This window comes from Myodes glareolus, chromosome 1 (genome assembly GCF_982192425.1).
Source record: "Myodes glareolus chromosome 1, mMyoGla1.1, whole genome shotgun sequence".
Classification (NCBI taxonomy): domain Eukaryota; kingdom Metazoa; phylum Chordata; class Mammalia; order Rodentia; family Cricetidae; genus Myodes; species Myodes glareolus.
Genome location: NC_142026.1, coordinates 75911686 through 75937469, shown reverse-complemented (window position 1 = coordinate 75937469; position 25784 = coordinate 75911686). Strand labels below are relative to the sequence as shown.

The following is a 25784-nucleotide window of genomic DNA, read 5'->3' as shown; positions in this document are numbered from 1 at the left end:
CTATGGAACTGTTGTTCCCTGACAGAGACTTTGTGAAAGAATTCCCAGTGTGCAACTAGGAATTCCAACTTTTGTGTGTCCTCCCTAAAACATTGTTGCATGTCTCAATGTAGATCATCTAATAAAAGCCACTGACATAATTTCTAAAGGTATTAGCATAAAAAAGATAGTTCTGGAAGTCATGACCCCCAATTTTTTTCAAAATGACATCCCCAAGGAGCCTTAATTTCCACAACATTAAATGATGTCATGAAACTACCTGAATTATACCCATGTATATTTCTGAATCATATTTGAATCACATGCATATCAGGTGCACAGCCACAGGGAAGAATGTGTCCAAGATTCCCCAATGGCTAGGAATCAATTGGGAAATAAAGGAATCATGAATACACAAATAGCCTCTCCTTTGGCTGCAGAAATAAAAGCAAGTGGGAAAACATGGGTACCCATATAATATCCTGATCCGAAGAGCACTTCACAACACACACTGCCCAGGCTTCAAGGAGGACAAAGATGTTTGTTTTGATTTTTCTCTTCTTTTTTCTGAACATTCCACTTCTTGTGTCCAGGTTCACTCAACCCAGGTGCTTTTGGAGAATGAATGAGAATAAAGACAAGGATGACGATTTGTTGACAGGTTGTATCTTCTTTCTTATAACAGTGCAGCAGCCCGCGGAGATAGATCATTTCAACCACATTCTTAATAGACAGTAAGTTATTTGAATTGTCTATGTAAATGTCAACATAAATATTTCATAGGGGGTCAGAAAATGAGAATCCGAAGAATGTTGAGAATCTTTTGTTCTGTTATTTCAATTTGCACACTTAAGAAACAATCCCATGTTCTTTGAGACCCATTGCTAATTTTTTGTTTACTTTTAGTTTGTGCAGAGGGTGTAATATTATTTTCCTAGTTACCCTCCTACTTGTAATACTGGAAGCTGAGGGAAAAGGGGACTGTGTAACTTTAATCACCATGTATATCTCTGCTTTTGACTGTTTCCACAACTGAGTAGCCAGTAATATCTTATCGAAAGAAATCCCATAGTAGTCAATAACTAGTATACTAAATGGAACAACTAAACTGATGTTGATTAGATAATTTGATGACCTTGCAGCTTCAAATGCATGTCCCAGAGCAACTAATATGTGTGGCACCCCTAGATGAACAGAGTTTTTAGGTAGATACTCAGTTTCACTCTCAGATGCTCTGTATGTGGACACACTGTGCTTTCTAGTTCTGCATAAAGAAGGAAAACAGGAGACTTACACACTGTTAAATTCTTATATGATTCTGTTTCTCCATACTTCACTTATGTACAACCAAAGGCCTTTATTTTCACAGTATAGTTCTTCACCGTCTCTTTAAAGTAAACCAAGAATATTTGTAGAACAAATGATATGTTTGCATTCTTTGAAATATGAGGTATCACTAATAGTGGTGACTGCTTACCTTCCTAACACTTGCCTGAGTGGCAGCTGCAGCATATGATATTTTTCAACACTTGGGAATTTTGATCGACCAGCTCTTTGCTATTATTATGAAGCACATAAGTCCAAACTATAAGTCTATAAGTCTATAAGTCCAAACTGTTTACTCACTGTCAACTATATCTTATTTACGTCTTATTTTTTTCTTTTCAATAATTTTACTTATTATAGCTTTGTCTTTTACCAATTTGAACACTATGCCCTTTTGATTTTGTGTAACTTTGATAGCTCTTTTCAAATATAGCACTTTAGATCACTATGCCACACCAAGAGCTCAAATAATTGATGTTTCTTGATGTTTAGTGTGTAGAAGTTAGTGTTTCACTTCCATAAGTTCTTATCTCAAATGTAGACAAAAGTTCCTCTCTACAAGAAGATGTATGTCGTTCAGATATACCTGGTATAATTATCCTTAAACTCTGCACTTATAAAATGGAGTAGGTGTATTATTCTGCATTCGAGGCCAGTGGCAACTAAAGACAAATGTTACTGCAAACAATGAAATCCATTCCCTTTTTAAGTTTTATATGAGTACTTCTCATATCCACTCGCACAGATGAATCTATTTACCAACTGTTCTGGTATTTAAATTTATTAAAAATTAAATATTTAAAGAACATTTTGTACCTTTAATCGATAAAGAAAAAATAAAAGATGGTGATGATAGACATGAATCTATAATCTGTTAACTATATTGTCCATTAAATATGAACAAATTAGTAGTACAGGAGCCCAATTTTGCCTCCAGAAGACTACTATGCACTGTCATTTTTTTGAGTGATTTATCCAGTTCAGTTCGTTTCACAAAAATTTCCAGAATCTTGACTAATGCATCACATGTACATTTAATTTTGCTAAATAATTTTAAAGTGAATATATGACCAGGTTTTCTGTTTCATCAAAACTTTTACCCTTTATTTATTTTCAGTAAAAGCACTCAAAAACCAGACAAGGACAACCCTTTCTGTGAAAGCTGCAAATGGCTCATCTTATTTATTGGAGATTTACTTTCATGAACTTTTAAAGATTTTTTTTAAACTTCCAGCAACTTATGTCATTCAAACCTCACAAAACAGGATATATATTTCAATTATTGAGGGAGGTTGGGAATACTTTCCAGTATACAATAATCCTTGTATTTATTACACATAATCATGTTGTAGATCTCTGTCTATAATAAAAACTGTTGACTTTTATAGAACACAAAATGAAAACTGTCAGTTTGATCTGGTCTTGAATTTTAGCATTGGTGATGTCAGCAAGAACCTTGATCTTTTACCAAATATGTCACTAGTATTTCAATTACCAGCAATGGTGGTGTAATAATGTGTCAAAATTACACAGTCTCATTCATTGAATCTTAACAAAATAAAGAAACTTCCCCAAATTATGTCTGTAATGACAAGATCAGGTGTACTATGTAGCTTAGAGGACATTATTGAACAACATCTGTCACAATAGGACTAATAATGTACCTCTACATATCTCAGCAGGTGAGTGTTTTTGGATGTTTGAAAGAAATCCTTGTCTCCATTTGTACATTCCCAGATCTTAAGAAGAGTGTGACGAAGATAATGACCACATATGTATGTCAAAATGTGTAGTTAAAAGCTACTATTCAGAAACTTGATGGGGCTTTTGCATTTCCTTGTGTGAAACAGAGATGAGAAAACTTTAACAAGTGAGTTGGTTTTCTAGAACACTTGACAGAACAGTGTTTCTAAGTTCTCAGGAGTGCAAGTACTTCATGCTATTCCCTGTGTTCATTCAGCTTACCTATGACCTTGGGTCATTTATTCAGCTTATCTATGCACTTGTCCATTCTATCCAAAGTGATCATTGTCAGTTTCCCTCTCTGTATCAGATGGCCCACAAAGATGCATCTCTTGCTCAGGCCATGATTTCTTTCATGCTTCACTTAAACTGAAACTGTGTTGGGCAGCCCAACTCAGACAATGAAGATGATGCTCAATTTCTCTCATAATTGAAAAAAGAGATGGAAAATATACAGTCTGCTATGTCTTTGTGAATATGATCACAGTCAACAAGCATTTATACTTGTCAAGACCTGAAGTATATGATAACCAAATCATGACATCATTGACAATTTATTTTTCATTTATGGTGACATAGACAGTACTTGAACTGTGTGCTTTAGAACATGGGAATCACTAGGTATAAAAAGAACATGAATCACAACCTCCCAGTAGGCTGGATATCTCTATAAGAAGTAGAAACTTCACACTTGACTCATACCATTGGGATGTTAACTTTTAAAAACCATCCTGTTGAGAATTATGTTTTTTAAATTTTGACCTTACATGGACCAATTTCTAAAATTCAGATGAAAATCTGGGAAGACTAGGTGGTTGAGGTTTAGAAGTATCAGTTTCTATGTGTCAGACAATGAAGAACTTCTCATTCAATGCCTCATTGAAATGGCTAATGGTACAGACTTTTGACATGGCTTTTAGTCAGAGTAGTTATGATGTATACAATGCTGTGTATGCTGTTGCCCATGCTGTGAATGCTGTGTCCCATGTAGTGAATGAGATTCTTCAATAAGATAATCAGTCAGTGGATGATAGGAAAAAATGCTTGAAGGTAGAGTTTCTTTAATTGGATTATATTTGGTGTCATCAGTGCCATAGTTCATAGAGGCTCTCAAATGCCCAAATCTAGTACTTTAAGAAATATTCACCAAATAGAAAGATTTCTGAACATTTTTCTGGGGTGGAAACAAATCTAGACTTCAATATAAATTTCTAATACAGACAATGTATATGGACAAACTAATTATCAATAAAAATCAGTGATTGCTACAAAGCACATGAATATCATCATCTCATCCTAATACTCAAAACATATCAGTCCTTAGTTGTTAATACTCTCCATGTTTATATATATATATGTGTGTGTGTGTGTGTGTGTGTGTGTGTGTGTGTGTGTGTTTGGTGTATGCTTCTGTATAGCTGCATCTCTATCTGTTTTTAGAAGTGAGCTTAAATTTTCCTTATGTCAATGTCTTTCCATATGGGAGCCTTTTAATGTATATCTTCCTTGTGCATTTGTCAATAAATGTCTTTTCATGAGCCTATGTGTATGTTCTTCATATTTCTTTGTATGTGCTTGCAAATATGTATATTGTGTTGCTCTGTGTGTATCTACTGTTATGTCTTTTTATATATGTATATAGTTGTCTATGTCACTGGCTCATTGTATGGTTATTTATATCTGTGTATTTCTCCCTGTTTGTATTTTTCTGAGAACATGCATGTATGTGTGTTATGTATCTCTTTTGCATATTCTCTTTCTGTGTTTCTTTGGGTTTTATATGTCTCTTTGTCTACACATACCACTGTGTTTATCTCTGTGTCATTGCACAAATGAGTGAGTATGTATAAATGAGTATGTGTCTATAATATGCATTTATTTATCTATGGATGTATCTCTGTGTGCAGCACTTTCTGTGTTTATGTGTGTATGTGTGTGCAGTTCATATCTATGCTGAAGCAGCTTAATTGAAGTAGAAGCAGCTGGAATATGGGGTCCAAGTAAAGCCTGCAAACCATGGAAAGAGAGAACAAGCCATTAAACAAGACATTTAAATTTGCAAAAGAGAAAACTGCTTCAAGATGTGAGGGAATGGGGCTGCCTTTAGGAAGAACTTGTCAATGGCCAGCCAGCTACTATAGTTAGATTACGAGTTCACATGCCTGTGAACTTTAAGGGTTGTGGCATTTGGGCTCAGGGAATGGGCAACAGCTAGGGACTCTTGTACGAGACTGAAAAAGAAAGATGACAGACTTATTTCAATGACTGGAGGCAAGGGAGAAAACGCCAGCTATGGTGGCAGTCACTAAAGTAGCTGCAAAGCCCAGGGTGCCTGGCTAACTCTTGATTTTGTGTCCAGAGTTGAATGCCAGATGATGTTTTTAGCAAATTATTTTTTATCAATAAAAACTCAGGGGTCATCTATCAATGTAAGAGCCTGAATAATCTGAGTAGTAGTGAAGAAGCAACTTATCTCTTTCTTTCCCCACCCAAAAGAGTCAAGTCCCTCTCTAGAGTCCCACTATTACTTCCTGTGACTATCTGTCCTCACACCTGGAAAAATTCCGTGGTTAATTTTGGTCAACTAGTAGCTAGCTACACTCTCCAACTCAACACAAACTTTATAGTAACTCTTGGGAAAATTGAATGTAATATGATAGTTTGAATGTAAATGAAATTTACAATATAAAAGTCTCTCACTTACTTTGTAGAGAAACATAGAAATATTTTACGTTTCTGGTTATCATGAAGAGTGTTGTTCAACTTATTTTTTTGTAGTCTCATTGTCATTATTAAATAAGAGGGTCACATTTTTTTTTACTTTCTAATGTATCCCACCACATTAGGAGTGTTTCAGCTGTAAGGATTTTGTGCTAGAATTTTCTGAATCACTTATATATGCTATCATACATTCTGCAAATATGTATATTTTAAATTTTTATTTTCAATTTGTAGCCTTTTAATGTTCTTTGACAGCCTTACTGCTCTTACTAAAAGTTCTAATAATATTTTGAATAGACATCTAGAGAATAGACAACTTTGACTTGGTCCTCATTTAAAGAGAATTTTTTTAAATTTTATTTCTATTGTTATTATGTTGGGCCTAGGAAAGCTGTAAATAGCTTTTCAATGTTGAGGACTGTTCCCTAAATTCATACTTTCCCACAGTCTATTTTCATGATAGTCTGTTGGAATTTGTCAAAGGAATTTTGGCATCTAATTAGATTATGATGTACTCAGACACATAGCCCTAAACCAAGTATCCCCAGGACTGACAGCACCAATGAGCCAGACCAGCACTGCAACCATCTAGTATGCACTAACTGGTTGGTAAAATTAACAAAAGCAGTTAACTATCCATTCTTCAAATCCATCAAAGACTTCAGAAGGATATAATATTACCTAAGCAAACAAGAAATAGACAGCTTCCAAACTCTAGAAATGACCGAGACATCTCACTCCCTGGACAGTCACCCAAAGTTACTTTGTACCGTTGGGGCATCAATCTCCATCCTTCAGGCCTATAGTATCCAATAGACATTCCATGAAGCAGGAACTTTTAAAGGCAGTTCAGTCAGTATCTGCTTTGTCTTGCACAATGTCTCACAGACTCTTTCATGAAAGATCATCTCACCTTTAGGCAAGTTTAGCAGTCCTCTCTCTGTTGGTTCTTTGTCTCCAGTTTATCCAAAAGTCCAGGCAAGAGTAGTTTCTTGCCCAAATGACTATCAAACTCCATAAGGCGCCTATTCAATGCCCATCTTCCTCTTGAAGTAGATTGATATTGCCAGGAGCAGACGTGTCTCATTGTCATGAAAAACCCTAAGTTATGAAAATAGTAAATACCATATTCTGTAGTTTTTGAAAGATAAGAAGAATGCCTATCTATATATCTAGAAAATCTAACTAACATGACTACAAACTTGATTATTATTGATGATTATCCATTAACAACCTATATTTTCTAATTATACATTACATTTTTAAAATGAACTATACAATCACAATAACTTAATCAAGATCAGAAATACATATACACATAACAAAATTGACCTTAAAATCCATACCAATACAAATTATTCATATCTATATCATATCTATCCCCCTTTAAATGTAAAAGAACATTTATAAACAATATTTAGGAATATGGGCGCAGTTATCTCTCTCCAAACTGCTTCATACTGAATAGGGTCGCTGGTATTCAAGTCTTTCATGGTATAACTTGAATGGCATTTTTTGAAGGTGTTCACAGCAAGCTTTCAGGAGGACGTGGTCTATCATAGCATATTGGAATAGAAGCAATCCATAGGGTCTCATCCTCTTTGAAAATAAAAGAAGACCATCTCCAAAGCATCATATCCTTAGACCCAAATTCTGAAGTCATAATACCCTTATGAAATCCATTCTGGTTTAGCTTGGCAGCCCGTATAATGAAATGTCTCTCTGTACGTAGCTCCTTCACAGTCAAAAATTTTAAAGAAAACACAATGTACATAATCCAGACTCTCTGTGAATTTTCCATTTTTACATGGCTTATTTTTATTTATTTATTTTAATCTATAACTATAAAGACTTTACCCTTTTTTAAGGCATTAACTTTATATTTATTATTTGTTTCTATTGCATATAGTTGTATTTGGTTTTGTTCTGTTTTATTTTAGAAAAAAGGGGGAGATGATAGGGGAGTTCAGCCAATCACATTCTGTCCGTGGGGCATGATGCCCTAAGGCAAAAATGTAACTATAAACCTGGCGGGTGCGTTTCCCCTCGCTCTCTCTCGCTTGGCTCCTGCGTTCCCGGATGGACTGTTGGGATTCTGGTGTAAGTTTTCCTTCTGTTTATTAAAGCTGTATCTTTTGTATTAAGCTAGTATGGGAGATCATTAATTACCGATCGACCTCGCCCCTTCAGTAGGTTTCACTGCGGAAGACGAGGATGTCTTGGTAAGGCGAGCGCTGGTGGTGCAGCAGCTGCTCCACCTGCAGCGACAAGGCCTGGCCAGGACACAGGCTGCAGGTCTCTTGGAACAAGCCCTCGCGGATGGCAGTGGGGCTGGGTGCGGCTGTGCCGTCGGGGCGGGATCCATGGCAGGCGGGCGGGCAGGCAGACTGCAGGCTGCTCGGAGCCTCAGCACCAAAGGGACCAGCTCTCCCCGCCACCCGCGCCACCTCAGTTAACTTTATAAGGCCTTCAGTTCACCCTTCCACCTCTTCTTTATACTTGCTAGTCTTTTGGAGGATGTCCCTCAGAGTATCTCTGGGGATGAAAAAAAATTATCTTCCCCAATATGCTCCTCAATTGAGCCAGCAGATGGAGCAACCCCATTCACTTATTCCCACTTTCCAGATCTTAGTGGGATCTCCACTTGTTGTGCTGCTGGTGTGGCCTGGATGTCTATACTAGCAGGGGGTGCTGGGATTGAGACAGGGAGGCTTCTTTCAGGTGGAAGAACAGCTAACTTTATTTTGCCCCAGCAAAAAAACTTTTATACCTCTACTGCTTCTGTGGAAAACCTCCAGGCCGAAAGAACACAAACATCCTTGTCAATTACACATCACAAGAAAGTTCCACTGTGGGTCAGGGGAGGGAGGGCAGCTAGATCACAACAATGGTTATTTTATTTTTCTTGCCTCATTTGAGATTTGCTTTGTGACCAAGTATGTGGTCAATTTGGGGCAAAATTCCATAAGATCCTGAAATGAGTAAATACTTTTGTGTTTGTATCCAGCATTCTGTAGATATTTGTTAGGTTATTTTGTTATAATATCTTTTCACAGGAGTATTTCTCTGTTTTACTTTTGTTCAGATGACTTGTCCTTTGGAGAAAGTGGGATGGTGAAATATCTGAAAGACAGTGTGTGGTTTAAGCTTTAATTATATTTCTTTTACAAATGTGAGTCAGGATGCATTAAACTAAAGACATTATGAAGTAAAACGTGAACTTTGGGATGCCTACTATAATAAAAATGCAGGATCTTTTTATCATCTTCTATTAATTTGAGGTTTGAAGTATATTTCATTAGATGTTAAATAGCATTCACTATCTTGTTTCCTAGGTCATTTTCATGAAAACATTTTTTTCATTCATTAACTCTGAGGTATAACTATCTTTGTTTTGGTGGTATGTTTATTATTTATAGAAGGATGAACTCCTTCCACATTAATTCTTTTAGTCTGTGTCTTTTTATTTTGGAGTCAATACCACTTAAATACCAATAACCACCCATGGTTAAATTTCTATTTTGGTTATTTTTTTGTTGTTGATGGTTGCGGTACTTGTTTTGGTGGTGGTGGTTTGTGTGGGTGTTTCCTGTTCTTGTTTTCCTAGGAAGAGGTTCTTTATTTCTTGTGTTTTTATGCATGTAATTAACTTCTCAGGTTTGAGTTTTCCTTGTGGTACCTTCTGCAGTGCTCTATATGTAGATATTGGTTAAATTTGAATTTATCATGGATATTTTCTCTTAGTCAATGGGGATTGAGTGTTTTGTAGGATATAATGAAATGGGTTGAAATCTGTGCTTTCTTGGCATCTACAGGTCAATTGAAAACATCACTGTGTCTTTCTTTTATAGTCATCATTGAAAATTCTGGTGAAATTCAGATAAGTCTACATTTATGTGTTACTTGACCTTTTTACCTTGTACCAGTGAATATTCTTTCTTTGTTCTGTTTATTTAACATTTTAATTACTATTTTGTGAGGGGTCTGTTTTCTGTTCCAATCTATTAAACATTTTGCAATTTTTGTACCTTTTTAGGGTTCTCCTTTTCTAGGTTATGAAAAATTTCTTCTATAGTATGTAAAAGATATTTTCTGGGAATTTGTTATGGGAATCTTCTCATTCTTCTATTTCTGTTATTCTTATGTGTGATTTTTTTCAAAGAGTTTCAGTTTTCCTGGATGCTTCATGTAAGAATTTTTTAGATTTAACATTGACTTTGATAATTGTTTCTATATTTTTATCTCTTGTATTCTGTTTGGGATCCTTGTGTCTGTAGTTTCTGTTGTCTTACCTAGACTTTCATTTTGTACAATTTCTTCAGATTTTGTTTTATTTATTGTATTGGCTGCCTATTTTTGGTCTTAAATGTTTTTATTCATTTCTTTCAATTGATTGTGCTTTTTTTGCTTTCTTCAAAGAACTCATTTCATTTACTACATTTTTTAGTTTGCTATTTCTTCAATTTATTTCATGTATTTATTCATTTCTTTTTTAAGGTCCTCAATCAAATTCATGAAATTGATTTTAAAGACTTTTCTTATGCTTCAATGCTTCAGCTGTGCTGGAACTGTCAGGTCTTGCTGTAGTAAGATAACTGGCATTGGTAGTGACATATTACCTTGGCTGTTGTTGATAGTATAGTAACACGGTTGTCTAGGAATCTGACTTTGTGGTGAATATAGACCTAGATGCTTATTTATGAGTTCATCTTTGGATACATGCTTTATTCCTTTGTTTCTGTTTTCTTTTTCATCATCTTGCACATATTACATGAAGATTTTAAATGCCTCTCCAATGAAGTTGGAGGATGAATGTCTGGTGGCAATATTGGCCTCTGGTCCAGCAACGGGGCTCTTCTTATGTTGAGGTTTGGGCTGTCTGATGCATAGAGGTTTGGGATTGAGAATATGGTAGCGCATTAAAATGTGGGATTGAATAGGGATAGGTCATCAATGACACCACTAACACTCCCGTTTGTTCTCTGGTTCAGTAGAGACTCTCTTACAGTATTGAAGAACAGAAGCACTCTGGTCTGGGGGCTTAGGAATGGGAAATAGCATTTGGGGTACATGGACAATAGGGGGCATTCAAAGGTGAGTGACCTATCTGGAAATCCAGTGGCCATTGTGGTCTCTAGTAGAGCTGGGAGACTGTCCCTGTTGCAGTGGGATAATGTAGAAAGGGAAATCAAAGACATGAGATATGACGAAAATGGCACAGAGAAAATGAGAGCCTTGGGGAATTCAATATACAAGTCTCCTATATGGACTTATGGTGACAAGCATTTTCCCAGGTTAAAGATTTGATAAACCAATGCAGGGTTGTGTTGAATCATTAACTTGCTCTGTCACTGATGCTTTATCTGTGGTGAATAGTCAACTGTTTGACTGCCCAAGGAAAGTTTACACAACTTTCAATTCACTTGTGGAAACAATAAATCTTTTCTGAACAGGAAATTAGCAAAAAAGTATGTAAAAACTAAAAGTAAAAGTACTCAGATACTTTTTACAGTGCTTCACAAGATGCATCATGGGACTGTGGTGCAGAGATAAACACACACCAAGCATATTCTGTGCCTTGCGTTCCATAAAACCATGCATGTTATTAGACTAACTGCAGACCATTACCATTCCTTCCCCTCCAACAAATCTTAACTTACAGTCTCTTCCCTTGCTTAGCAGTAGATTGCCTGTTGTAGAATCAAATCTTCAACACTGACCCTCTTGCCAATGGAACACAGAGATCTTCTCTCCTATCTTTCAGCTATCACTTATTGCTTTAACAAAACCCTAAACTCCAGAAGAAAATTTCTAGATACTCACATCCAAGTCTAGTAAGGGAAACATGAAGTCTTATTGAAAATTTTTCACTTCTTCATTTCCTCAAAAAATAAACAGTGTCATTTCATGTACTCAACACTGTAGTAGATCCACTGCTTCAGCCAGCAACATCAACCTTTCCAGTGGATCAAATAAGTCTTCTATACCAAACTTTATTCTCCATACCATATGCTTTATTCCAGTCATGCAACCTAAGTAACAATAACTAGGAATCACTCAGGATACTATGACCAGATAAGAAATTTTCTATCCACAGATATTAAACTCTCCTTCCATTCCTCTCAGTCTAATTTATAATTACCATATCAAAACTAGTCTAAAATATTAAGCAGGCCAGTGCCTACTCACCGAAGGAAAAATCCACAGAAATAAAATTTTTACATTTATGCCTTTAAGACAAATAATCCAGGGATTTAAAGAAACATCAATACTCGTTTACACACACAAACATTGATAGCAGAAGATTTTGATACCAATTATCACTAATAGACAGACAAAAACTAAACAGAAAAATGCTGACAGTAACAGACATAATAAATTATAAAGACCTAAGAGATACTTACAGAACATTTCACCCAAAAACCAAAGAATATACCTTCATCTCTGTGCAGCATGAAACTACCTTAAAAAATGATCAAATTCTTAGAAACAAAGCAATTCTCAACAGATAAAGAAAAATTAAAATTACTTATTGCATCAGATAAGACATTACTGAATAAATTAAGATATAAACAGCAACAAAATCTTACAAAATCATAGAAACTAAACAACTCTCTAGTAATTAAAAGAAGGATGGAATGAAAATAAAAAAGAAAATAGGAAAATAGGGACATGCTAATCAAAGTAAATTAATACACCTCATACTCAAAATTGTGTAACAGGAAAAAAAAGTGGTTTTAATAGGCAAGTTCAGAGCATCAAGTGCCTATATACAAATCTTGGAAATACCACATACTTATAACTTCACAGTGCACCTGAAGATACTTGCCAAATAAATAATGTCACCCCAGAGGAGCATACATAATGATATATTCAAATTTATGGTAGATATCAATAAAATAAAAAATGAACAAAGCAAAAAAATATTGAAACAAAGAGCTAGTTCTTGCATAAAATTAGCAAGACATAAAATTCTTTATCCATCCTAACTAAAAGAAGCAGAAGGAATAATCACTGAAAAATGCAAGAGAAAAGAAAAGGGTTCAATCAACAAATACTGAAGAAATCCAGAGAATCCTAAAAACACAATTTTATAACCTATGTCCCATCAAATTTGATAATCAAAAACAAATTGATAATTTTCTTGATACATCCCCCTATCAAACCTAACTCAAAATCAGATGTACAGTGCAAGTTGACCTATTACCCCTTGTGAAACAGAATCAGTCATTATAAATCTCCCAAGAATGAGAAGCCAGCAGTCATATGTTTTTAGTACAAAATAGAACTATATTTTCCAAGATGATTCAACACAAATGCTTCTCAAGTTATTCCATAGAACAGAAATAAAATGAATATTGCCTAATTCATTTTATGAGGTGTAGTTTCCCTGATAACTATATTTCCCTGATATGGTAACCATTCCAAAGATGAGCAATATAAGGAGGGAATGGCAGATCAGTTTCCTTTGTGAGCATAACTTCAGAAATACTCAGTAAAATAATTGTAAACATAATCCAATATCTCATCAAAATAGTCATTACAGATATGCAGGGATGGATCAATATATAAAAATCAACTAATGTTTCAATGATCTAAAAAATAGAGAAAGAAAGAACATGTGATAATCTCATTAGATAGCAAAATTTAACACCATTTCATTTGAAAAGTACTGAAGATAATAAGTATGTGAAGAACAGATGTAAGTATGTGAATCAACCAGATGAATGGAGTCTAAAGATAGCTTATGACCCACATGATAATTTAGTAATGCTAGCTTCTTTACAACTAATAATTTTTACTTCCCTTTTTTAATTATTTCAGACTATGTTAGTGTAAAAATACATACAAATATTTTAGCTCTAATACTGGAAACATTTTTTTAATTTTTTATGATTTATTTATCTTTATTTTATGTACATTGGTGTGAAGGTGTCAGATCCTCTGGAACTAGATTTTCAGACAGTTGTGAGCTGCCATGTGTGTGCTGGGGAATTGAACCCAGGTCCTCTGGAAGAGCAGTCGGTGCTCTTAACTGCTGAGCCATTTCTCCAGCCCCCCCGAAACATTTTGTTAAGAGAGGATTCTCACATCATAATGAGTGTGAAAAACTAAAAATGAACAAATAAATTAATGAGCATGTAGGAGTTATGAGAACTGCTTGTCAATGATTCTTGTGTGGTTAGAACTAATAATCCCATTGTGGTAAACAAAGAATATGGAACACATGTGTAAATTTCCATAATAAAACTATTTATGCTTTATTAATTAAAAAGTAATTATTAATTACGCACAAAACAAAACCAGATACCATCCTGAATCTGAACCACTGAAGTTTTTATTTGCACTGTCTTAGAATGGTGAATTTGTTCTCTTCCTATGAAAGTATCTGCCTTTTTCTTTCCTCTCTATCTACATTGTGGGCCCCCAGTACAGCTTATCACAGAACCTGAGTCATGTACTTTTTATCTGTTTATTTTGTAATGTACAATAATATCTATATAAGAATAGTAGTCCTATTTATCTCATCATAAATACTAAATAAGACATAACACCACCCATAAAAAAGACTTGTCCCATAATTTCCTGCATTCTCTACAGGCATATCCATTGAAAGATGCTAATCAGCCGAAACTCAAATAACACTCTTCCATTATTGGAGGGAGGCTGCTTGTTGGTTCCTAGCTACCTGTATATGTTAGACCTGAAATAATCACATAGGAAGTGTATTATTTAAATTACTGCTCATACCATTAGCTCTGGATTCTTATTGGCTAACTCTTACATATTAGTTTGACCCATCTCCATTAATCTGTGTAGCACCATGTGACAGTGGCTTACCTGCAAAGGTTCAGCACCTCTGCTTCTGGTGGCAACAGCTCCATGGCATCCCTCTAACTCTGCCTTCTTTCTCCCAGCATTTTGTTTAGTTTTCACCACCTACCTAAGTTCTGCTCTTTCAAAATGTCAAGGCAGTTTCTTTATTCGTTAATGGTAATCACAGCACACAGAGGGGACTTCCACATCACCTGGAGCCAGAAATGGGATAAAACCACTTGAAATTTCCTGAAACAATTGGTGTGCCAATGTAGTGGACTAAATACATGTAAAACCTGAGAATGCTTAAAAAGGACAAAAGAACAGTATTAACCATGGTGTGGTAGTGACATTTTCTTGGATGGGCTCTGTTTGCTAGAGACATGGCTCCTTTGGGAAAGGATTTCCTGTTTCTACCATAGCAGGGCATAAAAGCCATGCATTTTGAAGTGCATCTACCTGGGACAAGCTGCCAGCACAAACTCTGGCTATGAAGCATTTTAAAGATATTTGTGGGCCCAGGTGTTTGTGTGCCCAATCAGAGTTGGAAAGAAAGTGGTTGAGACTATGCTTGTGACTCAGTGCTTCCTGCCTGGGAGGTGGCAGGATCAGGTCTACTGGGCTTGCACAGGTGGGAAAGCATGGTAGATTCCCACTACCATATACAGAGGTGTTTCCAGGTTGCACAGTGCTATGCATGGCAGATTTAGTGGTTACTCAGATAAAAAGGGTTTATGTGCTCCACGCTCATTCTCAAGGTTGGAGTGCTGAGCATGACTCCTGCCTGGTGGACACAGAGGTAACAGAGTTGGTGCTTCCACCATTTTAAAAGTGGAGAGAGGTGGAGCCAGCATCCAGGACAGCTGCAACCAAGCTGATTACTATTTTAAAATCTCTTCAATACAATAGAGAATTATAGATAACACAATAAGGACAGATACAGACATAAAAGAACTCTAAACAAGTAACAGTGTTGGGTAAATGTATATAGGCTTGGAAAATAGAGAAGAAAAAGAGTATATAGAGCTGAAAAAAGAGTCTTTATTTTTTTTTGTAATTTTATTAAATTATAAAAAGTTTCCATTTACGCCCCTCCTCCCAACGCCCTTCCACTCCCCCCTCCCTCTCCTCCTCCCTCTTTGTCCCCTAGGGAAGTCAGGGTCTCCTGCCCTGTGGGAAGTCCAAGTTCCTCCCCCCTCACTCCAGGTCCAGGAAGGTGAGCATCCAAACAGACTGGATCCCAAAAATCCAGTATATGCAGAGGAAACCAGTCCCAGTGTCATTGTCAATGGCTTCTCGGAAAGACTGCAGGCCAGCCACATTCAGAAAATCCGGCCACATTCAGAGAATCTGGTTGGATCACATGCTCGTTCAGTCACGGTCCATCTGGCCTTGGTAAACTCTCATTAGATCCGACCCCTTGTATCAGTGGGTGATAGTATCCCTCGCAGTCCTTCGTCATTTTCTTCCTCCTTTTGCTCCTCGTTTGGATCTTGGGGGGCTCAGTTCGGTGCTCCAACGCGGGCCTCCATCTGTATCGTCATCCAACGCCAGATGAAGGATCTATGGTGATAAGCAAAATATTCATCAGTATGGTCACGGGCCAAGGCCGGTTCAGGCACCCCCTCCTCTGTCCAGAGAACAATCTGGGGATCTCTCCTTGGACCTGGGATCCCATATATAATCAAGTTTCCTGTAAACTCTAATATGACTCCCTTAGTTGAAATATATTCTTCCCTGATCCCACATTCATCCTTCCTCCCTTCCCCCCATCCCGGTCAACCGGGTATATAGAGTCATAAAATAAAAGTAATGCTTTAAAAAGGGGGTAAAGTCTTTAAAGAGACAAAGTATAGAAAGTCATGGATTAAAAGGAGTAAAGTAAAATAAGTCACATAAAGATGGAAAATTCACAGAGTCTGGATTAATATATTATTGTATTTTCTTTGAATTTTTGAATGTGAAGGAGCTACATACAGAGAAATTTCATTGTATGGGCTGCTAAGCTAAGCCAACAGGTATATTATAAAGGTATAATGACTTCCCAATTTTCGTCAAAGGATATGTGGCTTTGGAACAGAGGTTTTTCTCTTATTTCCACAGAAATGGAGAACATATGGTATGCTTCCAGATTGATGTGGTGTGATGGAACAAGACCCCCTGAATTGTTATTGTGAACACCCCCACAAAGAAAATACTTTATCTAATAAAAAAGGAAGCAGTTTGGAAAGAAATAACTATGCCCATATTCCCAAATATTGTTTATAAATGTTTCTTTAAACTTAAAAGAGAATATGATATAGCGATGAATAATTTGCTTTGATTTGGATCTTGGTTTATTGATACAAATTTAAGGTCAATTTTGTTATATGTATATGTATTTTGTTGTAGTGGGAGGAGCAGGCCTGCTTAAGGTCCAGGCTTCCCCACTATCTTACACACGAAATAACCACACAGAAACTGTATTCATTTAAACACTGCCTGGCCAAACCTATCAAACCATATTTGTCTAGATGCAATCCATAGGGTATCATCCTCTGTGAAAACTAAAGCAGAACCTCTTTTACAAAGCACCATATCCTTATACACAAATTTTGAAGTGAAGATAACTTTATAATATAGATGCTGGATTAGCTCAGCAGCACATACAATGAAATGTCTCTCTGCAATTAGCTCTTTCACAGTCAAAAAATTCAAAGAAAACACAATAATACACAGAATCCAGACTCTGTGTGAATTTTCCTCTTTTACGTGGCTTTTTTTATTTCTTTTAATCTATGACTATCTGTACTCTGTCTCTTTAAAGACTTTACCCCCTTTTTAAAGCATTACTTTTATTTTATGACTCTATATACTCTTTTCTATTTTCTCTTGAAATCTTACATGTATTTATCCAACATTGTGACCCATTCAGAGGTCGCTTATGTCTGAATCTGTCCTATTGCATTGTCTGTAATTCTCTACTGTCTTGAAGAGCTTTTAAAATGCTAAGCTGCTCAGTTGCAGCTGCTCTGGATGTTAGCTCCACCTCTCTCCAATTTCAAAATGGTGAATGTACCATTTCTCCTAGTTCTGGGTCTTCCAGGTAGGAACTGCAATCAGCACTTTAACTCTGAGAATGAGCTTGCAGCACATAAGCTCTTTTTATCTGGATTACCCTAAATCTGCCACATAGAGCACTGTGCAGCCTGAAAACATCTCTGTGTATGGTGGTGGGAATCCTCCATGCTCTTCCACCTGTCCATGCCTGACCCTACTGTCTATCCAGGCTGGAAGAGCTTAGCCGCAAGAATGGTCTCAGCTAATTTCCTCCTGGTCCCAAGCGGGCACACAAATGCCCAGGCCAACAAATGCCCCATAGCCAAAGTTGGCACCAGTAGCAGGGCCCAGGAAACCATGTTTTAAAACTGTGCACCTTTTGTTGTTGTTGTTGTTGTTATAGCTGCTGAGTCAGAAAATTTAATCTTAAAGAAGCTATGGCACATCACCAGCTGTGCTAAATTCTGTATTTGTGTCTAGAATTCCTTTATAAACCCTCTCAGGTTTTTTGTGGAGTTTGTTTACCACATTGGGTGCCATTCTGCTGTAGTGGGAGGAGCAGGCCTGCTTTTGATCCTGGCCACCCGGCTGTCTTACACCTTAAATAAGCACACAGAAACTGTATTCATTTAAGCACTAACTGGTCCACTAGCTCTAGCCTCTTATTGGCTAATTCTCACATCTTGATTAACCCATTTCTATTAAATCTATGTATCACCATGTAACTGCGGCTTAACAGAAAGATTCTAACCTACATCCATTTTAGCCAGGAGATTCATGGCATCTCGACTCTGCCCTTCTTCTTCCCAGCATTCCATTCTGTCTACTCCACCTACCCAAGTGCTTCCCTATAAAAAAGCCAAGAAAGTTTCTTTATTCAACCAATGAAAGCAACACAAAGACACCAGTATTTTTAATATTGATTAAGGTATTCTGTTTGTATAGCTCATTCAAACATGTAATGTAAAATTAAGAAATATAAGTTAATAGATAATCATCTGTAATAGTCAAAATTGTAGATATATTAGTTAGGTTTTCTAGATATATAGAGATAAATTTCATTTATATAGGTATTCTTCAAATCTTTCAGAGACCTTCAGAATATTGCATTTAAAATGTTTTTAAAAATTTAGGACTTTTCATGACAGTGAGACACATCTGCTCCTGGCATCACCAATCTACTTCAAGAGGAAGATGGGCATTGAAGAGGCTCCTTATGGAGATTGTTAGATAAAATGAACATACAGGATCCACAGAGGAATGACTGCTGAACTTGCCTAAAGGTGAAATGATCCTTCAGGGTTACTGCCTCATGAAAGAACCTACGAGACATTCTGCAGAATAAAGAAGAAAGTGACTGCCAAGCTGCTAATATAGGAGGAACTGTCTTTGAAATTGCCTGCTTCATGGAAAAGTCAGCAGGACACTATGGGCCTGTAGACTGAAGATGGATATGCCAATAGTAAAGAAGAACGTTGGGTGACTTCCAGGCAGCGAGAGTCTCTGTCAATTCTAGAATTTTGGAAGTTCCTTTTAATGCACTTCCTGTTAACTGAGGTAATTGTATATCCTTCTGGAGTCTTTGATGGTGTTGAAGAATAGATAGAAAGTAGATATCAATATTGTAACTGTAGTTCTTGCTTGACACCTGTTTTGTTATATGTACTTTTACTATGGTAAAGTAAAAGCCTTCTTTTTCATTTAAACATAAAAGTGGAGGTGATGTGAGAGTCCCCTCTGTATGCTGTGATTACTATTACCGAATAAAGAATCTGACTTGGCTTGATAATAGGTCAGAATTTAGGTAGGTGGTGAAAACTAAACAAAATGCTGGGAAGATAAAGGCAGAGTTGGAGGGACACCATGAAGCTGTTGCCACCAGAGACAGAGGCACTGAAATTTTGCTGATAAGCCACTGTCACATGGTGATACACAGATTAATGGAAATGAGTTAAATTAATATGTAAGAATTAGCCAATAAGAAGCAGAGTTAATGCGCAAAGCAGTGATTTAATTAATACAGTTTCTATGTGTTTATTTTGATTCTGGGCACCCATTACAAATGGGTGTCTCCTCCTACATCCCACTGGCAATGAAGGTTCTGGAGAGAAAACTAAATACATGATTAGAGAAATCATATAAGAACATCACTTCCTACTTTCCATTTGCTTCTAAGATAATTGACAAAAGACTTCTTTGCAGCAACTACTGGATTGTAAATTAGGCAAAAATAAATAAATAAAAAGGAAATGAAAGATAAAGCAGAAAAAAATCAGTCAACAAATGTTATTGATCTGTGACAATAGAGGGTCATGGAGGGATATAATGTGCTAGATAATAAATATTCAGATTGCCTTCTCATTATTCATGATTTTTTAAGAAGAGGAAGAGTGATTGGTCTTATGTAGTAGATGAAATGAATTACACAAGTCTGGGGCTCTCTCCAGATTTTGTTGAATATTTAAACATCAACATTTAACATGCAAAAGACCTATGGTTTTATGATGAGCTGGATAGTTTGGGAATATTAGAACTTAGACATTTCTAGATGTGGTTTGGTTATTGGTTCTCAAGATAATGGGAAAACAAGATTTGATAAAATATTTTGTACCTAACATAGATGAAGCATAGGTCAGACTGCCATGTCTAACTTCCCTCACATAAACTTTGTAATAATGTGATCATTGTGTAGCTATGAATTCTGAATTATAAGTCCTCTTGAAACAATAACAGAAGTTGCACTGTGAATCACATAATAAATATCCCCAAAACATATCTAAAGACAGTAGCATAAACAGATTGATGAGAAAGTCATATGACCAAATTTTTCCAAAATGGCATCAACCCAGGGTTTTTAATGTCTACAAAGATGAGTAATGTCATGAAACTACCTGAATTTGTCTCGTATTCATTCATCACATAGACTTCAGTTGCAGTGCCTCTGAGAAGAGTGTTGAAGATCTTAATGCTTGAAAAATGCTGTCAAAAAGAGGGAATCAAGAATGCACAAGTGTCTGCCTTTGCCCACAGAAATAACAGCACTTGGGAATACACAGCTGCCTATTTTATAAACTCATATGAAAGACATTTCACAATTATACTGTCCTGGAATACATCTAGAAAAATATTATTTTTCTCTTGTTGTGCTAAAAAATTCTACTTTTTTCTTTGGTCAGTTTCATTCATTCCAAAAGTTTTTGGAGAAGAAAGGAGAATGAAGATTAGGATGGAGTCTTGATGACAGTTTGTCCCTGATCACTTGTAGTAGTGTATTGGCATGTGAAAAAAAGAGCATTTAAACAATATTTTGAATATACAATATGTTCCTTAGTATGTTATATGAAATGCCACCCTGATATTATTGGAGGGCTAGATGCTGAAAATCAGAACAATGGTATGAATTTTCTGTCCTGTTTTTACAACTTGTTCACCAATAAGCAACCCCAAATTCTTTTAGAGAATTAATGCTATTTTTTACTTTTAATTTGTCCAAAAATTGTTCAGTTTTAAACACAGTTATCCTCCAGTTTACAAGACTGAATGCTGACTCAAAGAAGGACTCTCTACATTGTTCCATAATATATAGCTATCCACTTTACAGTTTCTATAGCACTGTAGCAGGAGATGACTTATTAAGTAAAACCCCATTCTATTTCAATTAATATCATCCTATCTTGGCCCAGTGAAATGGTCATTGAGTACAATCAACTGATGGACATCCATATGTGTATGTCCTAAAGCGTGGGTAGAATGTCCTTAATAACTGACTGTCAACCTGTAGAAGAAGGAAAATAAATCTATATCTATCACCATGCACCAAAATCAAGTCCAAATGGATTAAAGACCTCAATATAAATCTGAGCACACTAAACCTAATAGAAGAGAAACTGGGAAGTAGCCTTAAATGTATAGGCACAGAAGACCACTTCCTACGAATAACCCGAGTAGCACAGACAATAAAAGCAACAATGAATAAATGGATCTCCTGTAACTGAGAAGCTTCTGTAAAGCAAAGGAAACAGTCAATACGACACAAAAGGCAACCTACTGAATGGGAGAAGATATTCACCAACCCCACATCAGACAAAGGACTGAGCTAAAAATTTATAAAGAACTCAAGAAACTTAAAATTCTAAACAATCAAATTAAAAAATGGGGTAATGAAATGAATAGAGAATTTGCAAAAGAAGAATTTCAAATGGGCAAAAGATACTTAGGGACATGTTCAACTTTCTCAGCTATCAGGAAAATGCAAATCAAACAACTTTGAGATACTATCTTACACCAGTCAGAATGACTAAAATCAAAAACATCAATAATAGTTTATGCTGGAGAGGACGTGGAGTAAGGGCAATACTCATCCATTGTTGGTGGGAATGCAAACTTGTACAACCACTTTGGAAATCAGTGTGGTGCTTTCCCAGAAAACTTGGAGTCAACCTAACTCCTGAGTTCCAGCAATACCACTCTTGGGAATATACACAAAAGTTGCCCAATCATACTATAAAAGCATTTGTTCAACTATGTTCATCGCAGCATTATTCGTAATAGCCAACACCTGGAAACAACCTAGGTGTCACTCAATAGAAGAATGAATAAAGAAAGTGTCCCATAGTCAGACTGATGACTATCTTGAATATCACCATAAAAACTTTATCTGGTGACCGATGAAGACAGAGACCCACAGCAGAGCACTGGACTGAGCTTGCAAGGTCCAGTTGAAGACCAGAAGGTTAAGGATATGATCAGAGGTCAGGACCATGAGGGGTTCACCCACTGAGACAGTATACCTGAGCTAATGGGAACTCACCAACTCCAGCTGAAATGGGAATGAATGAGCATGGGATAAAACTGTGAATGTGGTTGACAGTAAGAGCAAACTAAAGGATCAATGACAATGGCACTGGAATTTGTCTCTACTGCATGTACTGGCATTTTGGGATCCTATTCTCTTTAAATGCATACCTTGCTCAGCCTGGTTGTAGTGGGGAGGACATTTGACTTTCCACAGGGCATGGTGCCTTGACCTCTCCTAGACCTGGAGAGGGAAGGGGGAGTATGTTGGGGGAAGGGGAAGGAGTGGGAGGAGGGGAGTGGGAATTTTGATTGGTATTATTTTAAAGTAAAAGGAAACAAAAACAAACAAAAAAAGTTGTTATCAAACACAGAAATTTAGTTCACTGGGACACTCTAACTGCTCAAGGGATTTATGTTTCTTAATGTTTGGGGATAAGGAATTAGTGTTTGAGCATCACAAGATCTATTCTCAAATTCATGTTGTGTGTTACTAAAATTTTCAATGACACTTTTCTGTTTAAAAAATATTCAAAAGTTGTTTTTAATTTGAAAAGGTATAGGTAAATACATAAATACAACATAGTAGTACAATATCTAAGTGGGAAATAGGTTTATTTTACTCTTAGTAAATCATTTAGAATGAAGGAGTATGATTGATGTTTACCACTCAGATGATATTAAATGACTAGGAAGAGACAGAAGTTAAAGATCTTCCCCCCCAAATTACACAAATTGGTATTATTCCCCCCCAGCATGCTTGTGACCCAATTTTATTACAAAAGAGGCCTCATAAATATTTTCATCATATTTTACACTTTATCATCTTCTATTTTACAAAGATGTTAAACCGGCATATACAAATTAATGTAGACTACTATTGTTGTGTTAGTGTACTGGAAAGGTAGTAAAAGCAGATCTGTAATATAAAATTTATAGTTCAGATATATCCAGTGTGAATATATGACATTCTGTGTAAACATAAAATAGGTGAAGAATACAAAGAAGGTAGTACATTGCCTTAATCTCTGCACTAAGAACCTGGAGCTGGCATATCTCTGTACATTTGAGGACAGTCTAATCTGTAGAAAATATGATAAACTCATAGGCTCACATGTCTCTTGAATTTTTCACATTGCTTGATGATTTCAAAATGAATACATGAAAAGTTATATTTTTGGTCAAACCCTCTTTGTTGTCTTTATCTTTAGAGTTAGCATTCAAAAACCAGAAGCTCAAAAAACACACTTAGAAAGATGCCGATGGCTTACCTTATTTATGGAAGATGCACTCTGATGAACTTTTAAAGCTTTTTACAAGCTTCCAGCTACTTATTCCAATATCAAAGCATAGGCCATTGTTACAGTATTGACAATGGTTTGGAATACTGTACAGCTCAGAATAGTGCATCCATTGACTACACAGTATCATCTGTAGATTTTTGTACATATTAAGAATCATATTCTTTTACAGAACAACTAAAAACATCCAGCTTGCACTGGCCTTAGCTTTTTCCATGGATGAAGTCAACAGGAACCCTGATCTTTTACCAAATTCATCATTCATATTTGAATGCCCAGAAGGTGGTTGTGCAACTGGGACAAAATTATATAGTCACTTGCAATTTTCTGATGAATTTCGTGATACTCCCTTTAATTATATCTGTGATGAACAGACTATATGTTCCATGGTGCTTACAGGACCAAATTTGGCAACATCTGTGATGGCAGGGACCATGCTCAACCTCTTCACACCTCAACAGGTGAGGTTTTGTGTTGTGAGTTTTCAAGAAATTCTGATTCTGCTGTTATAAGTCGTAGATGCTAAGAATATTGTTAGGAGTATACTACCTTCAAATTTATGTTAAATAGGTAGTTCATGGTTGTTATTCAGTCTTGATGGGGCTTCATTTCCTTTTTTGAAACTGAGGTGAGGGAAAAAGTAACAGATAACAAGCTTTTAAGGAACTCTTCGCCGAAAGTGTGTTTCCAAGTTCTTATGCGTGTGTGTTACCTCATGCTGTTCTCTGTGTTGTAGGTCCTTCAGATTACCTATGGACCTTTTCACCCCATCCTCAACAATCATGAACAATTTCCCTATCTGTATCAGATGGCTGCCAAGGATACATCTTTAGCCCTGGCCATGATCTCTTTGATGCTTTACTTTAACTGGAACTGGATTGGGCTGGCCATCTCAGATAATGACCAGGGTACTCAATTTCTCACACAGTTAAGAGAAGAGATGGAAAAAATAACTTTTTGTTTTGCCTTTGTGAGTATGATCCCAGTCAAGATGGATTTATTTTTACCAAGAGCTGATGCGTATTGTAACCAAATCATGACATCATCAACAAATGTAGTTATCATTTATGGTGACCCAGACAGTACTCTAGCTGTAGGATTTAGAAAGTGGGAATCTCTAGGTTTACAGAGAATATGGGTCACCACCTCACAGTGGGATGGCACTACAAGTAAGAATGACTTCCCACTTAATTCATTCAATGGGAAAATAACTTTTGCACACCACCATTCTGAGATTTCTAGTTTTAAAACTTTTGTCCAGACATTGAACCCTCTCAAATACACTGATGAATTTCTGGCCAGTCAAGAGTGGATGAACTTGAACTGCAAAGTCTCAGCTTCTATGTGTAAGACCTTGAAGAATTGCTTATTCAATGCCTCATTTCAGTGGCTAAAAGTACAGACTTTTGGCATGGCCTTTAGTGATGAGAGTTATGACATATATAATGCGGTATATACAGTAGCCCATGCCCTCCATGAAATGCTTATTCAGCATGTATATATTCAAGCAATGAATAATGGAAAAGGACATGATACTTACTGCTCGAAGGTAGTGTTTCTTATTTTGGATGATATTTGATGTCATCAATGTCCAATTATTTTTGTTTCTGTCAAATGCCCCAATTTACTAGATTAGGGAATATTTCATAAAATAGAAAGATTTCTGGAAACTTTTCTCTGAAGTGATGTAAATCTGGATGCTGGTATAAATCTTAATGCAAAATCTATGGTGTGGAAGGCACAATTTATAAAGGAAGATCACTAATTTTGTTACAGAGTAACACCACACCACTTCAAAAACTGTAAGCCTAAGTTCTTTCTCCTTAATCCTCTTCTTATGAGAAAATAAATCCTTGTGTATTTATTGTCAGATATGTGATAATCAGTTTATGAGATAATTTTTCCACAAGTGACCTCATTTCACATCTTGAGTGAAAGTAATTACACAGTAAACAGTGTCATTTTTCAGTTAAGGACTTACATTTGTATTCATATGTGTGAATGCATGGTTCGTTTTGTGTATGGTTGTATGTTTGTGTGTTTTGGGTATCTCTGTTTGTATCT

At 36.3% G+C, this 25784-nt stretch overlaps 1 pseudogene; it reads left to right on the top strand.

Annotated features, from left to right (window-relative positions):
• Positions 1–516: 516 nt before the first annotated feature.
• The window catches only part of LOC125411769 (vomeronasal type-2 receptor 116-like), a 46607-nt pseudogene continuing 21339 nt past the window's right edge, over positions 517–25784 (top strand).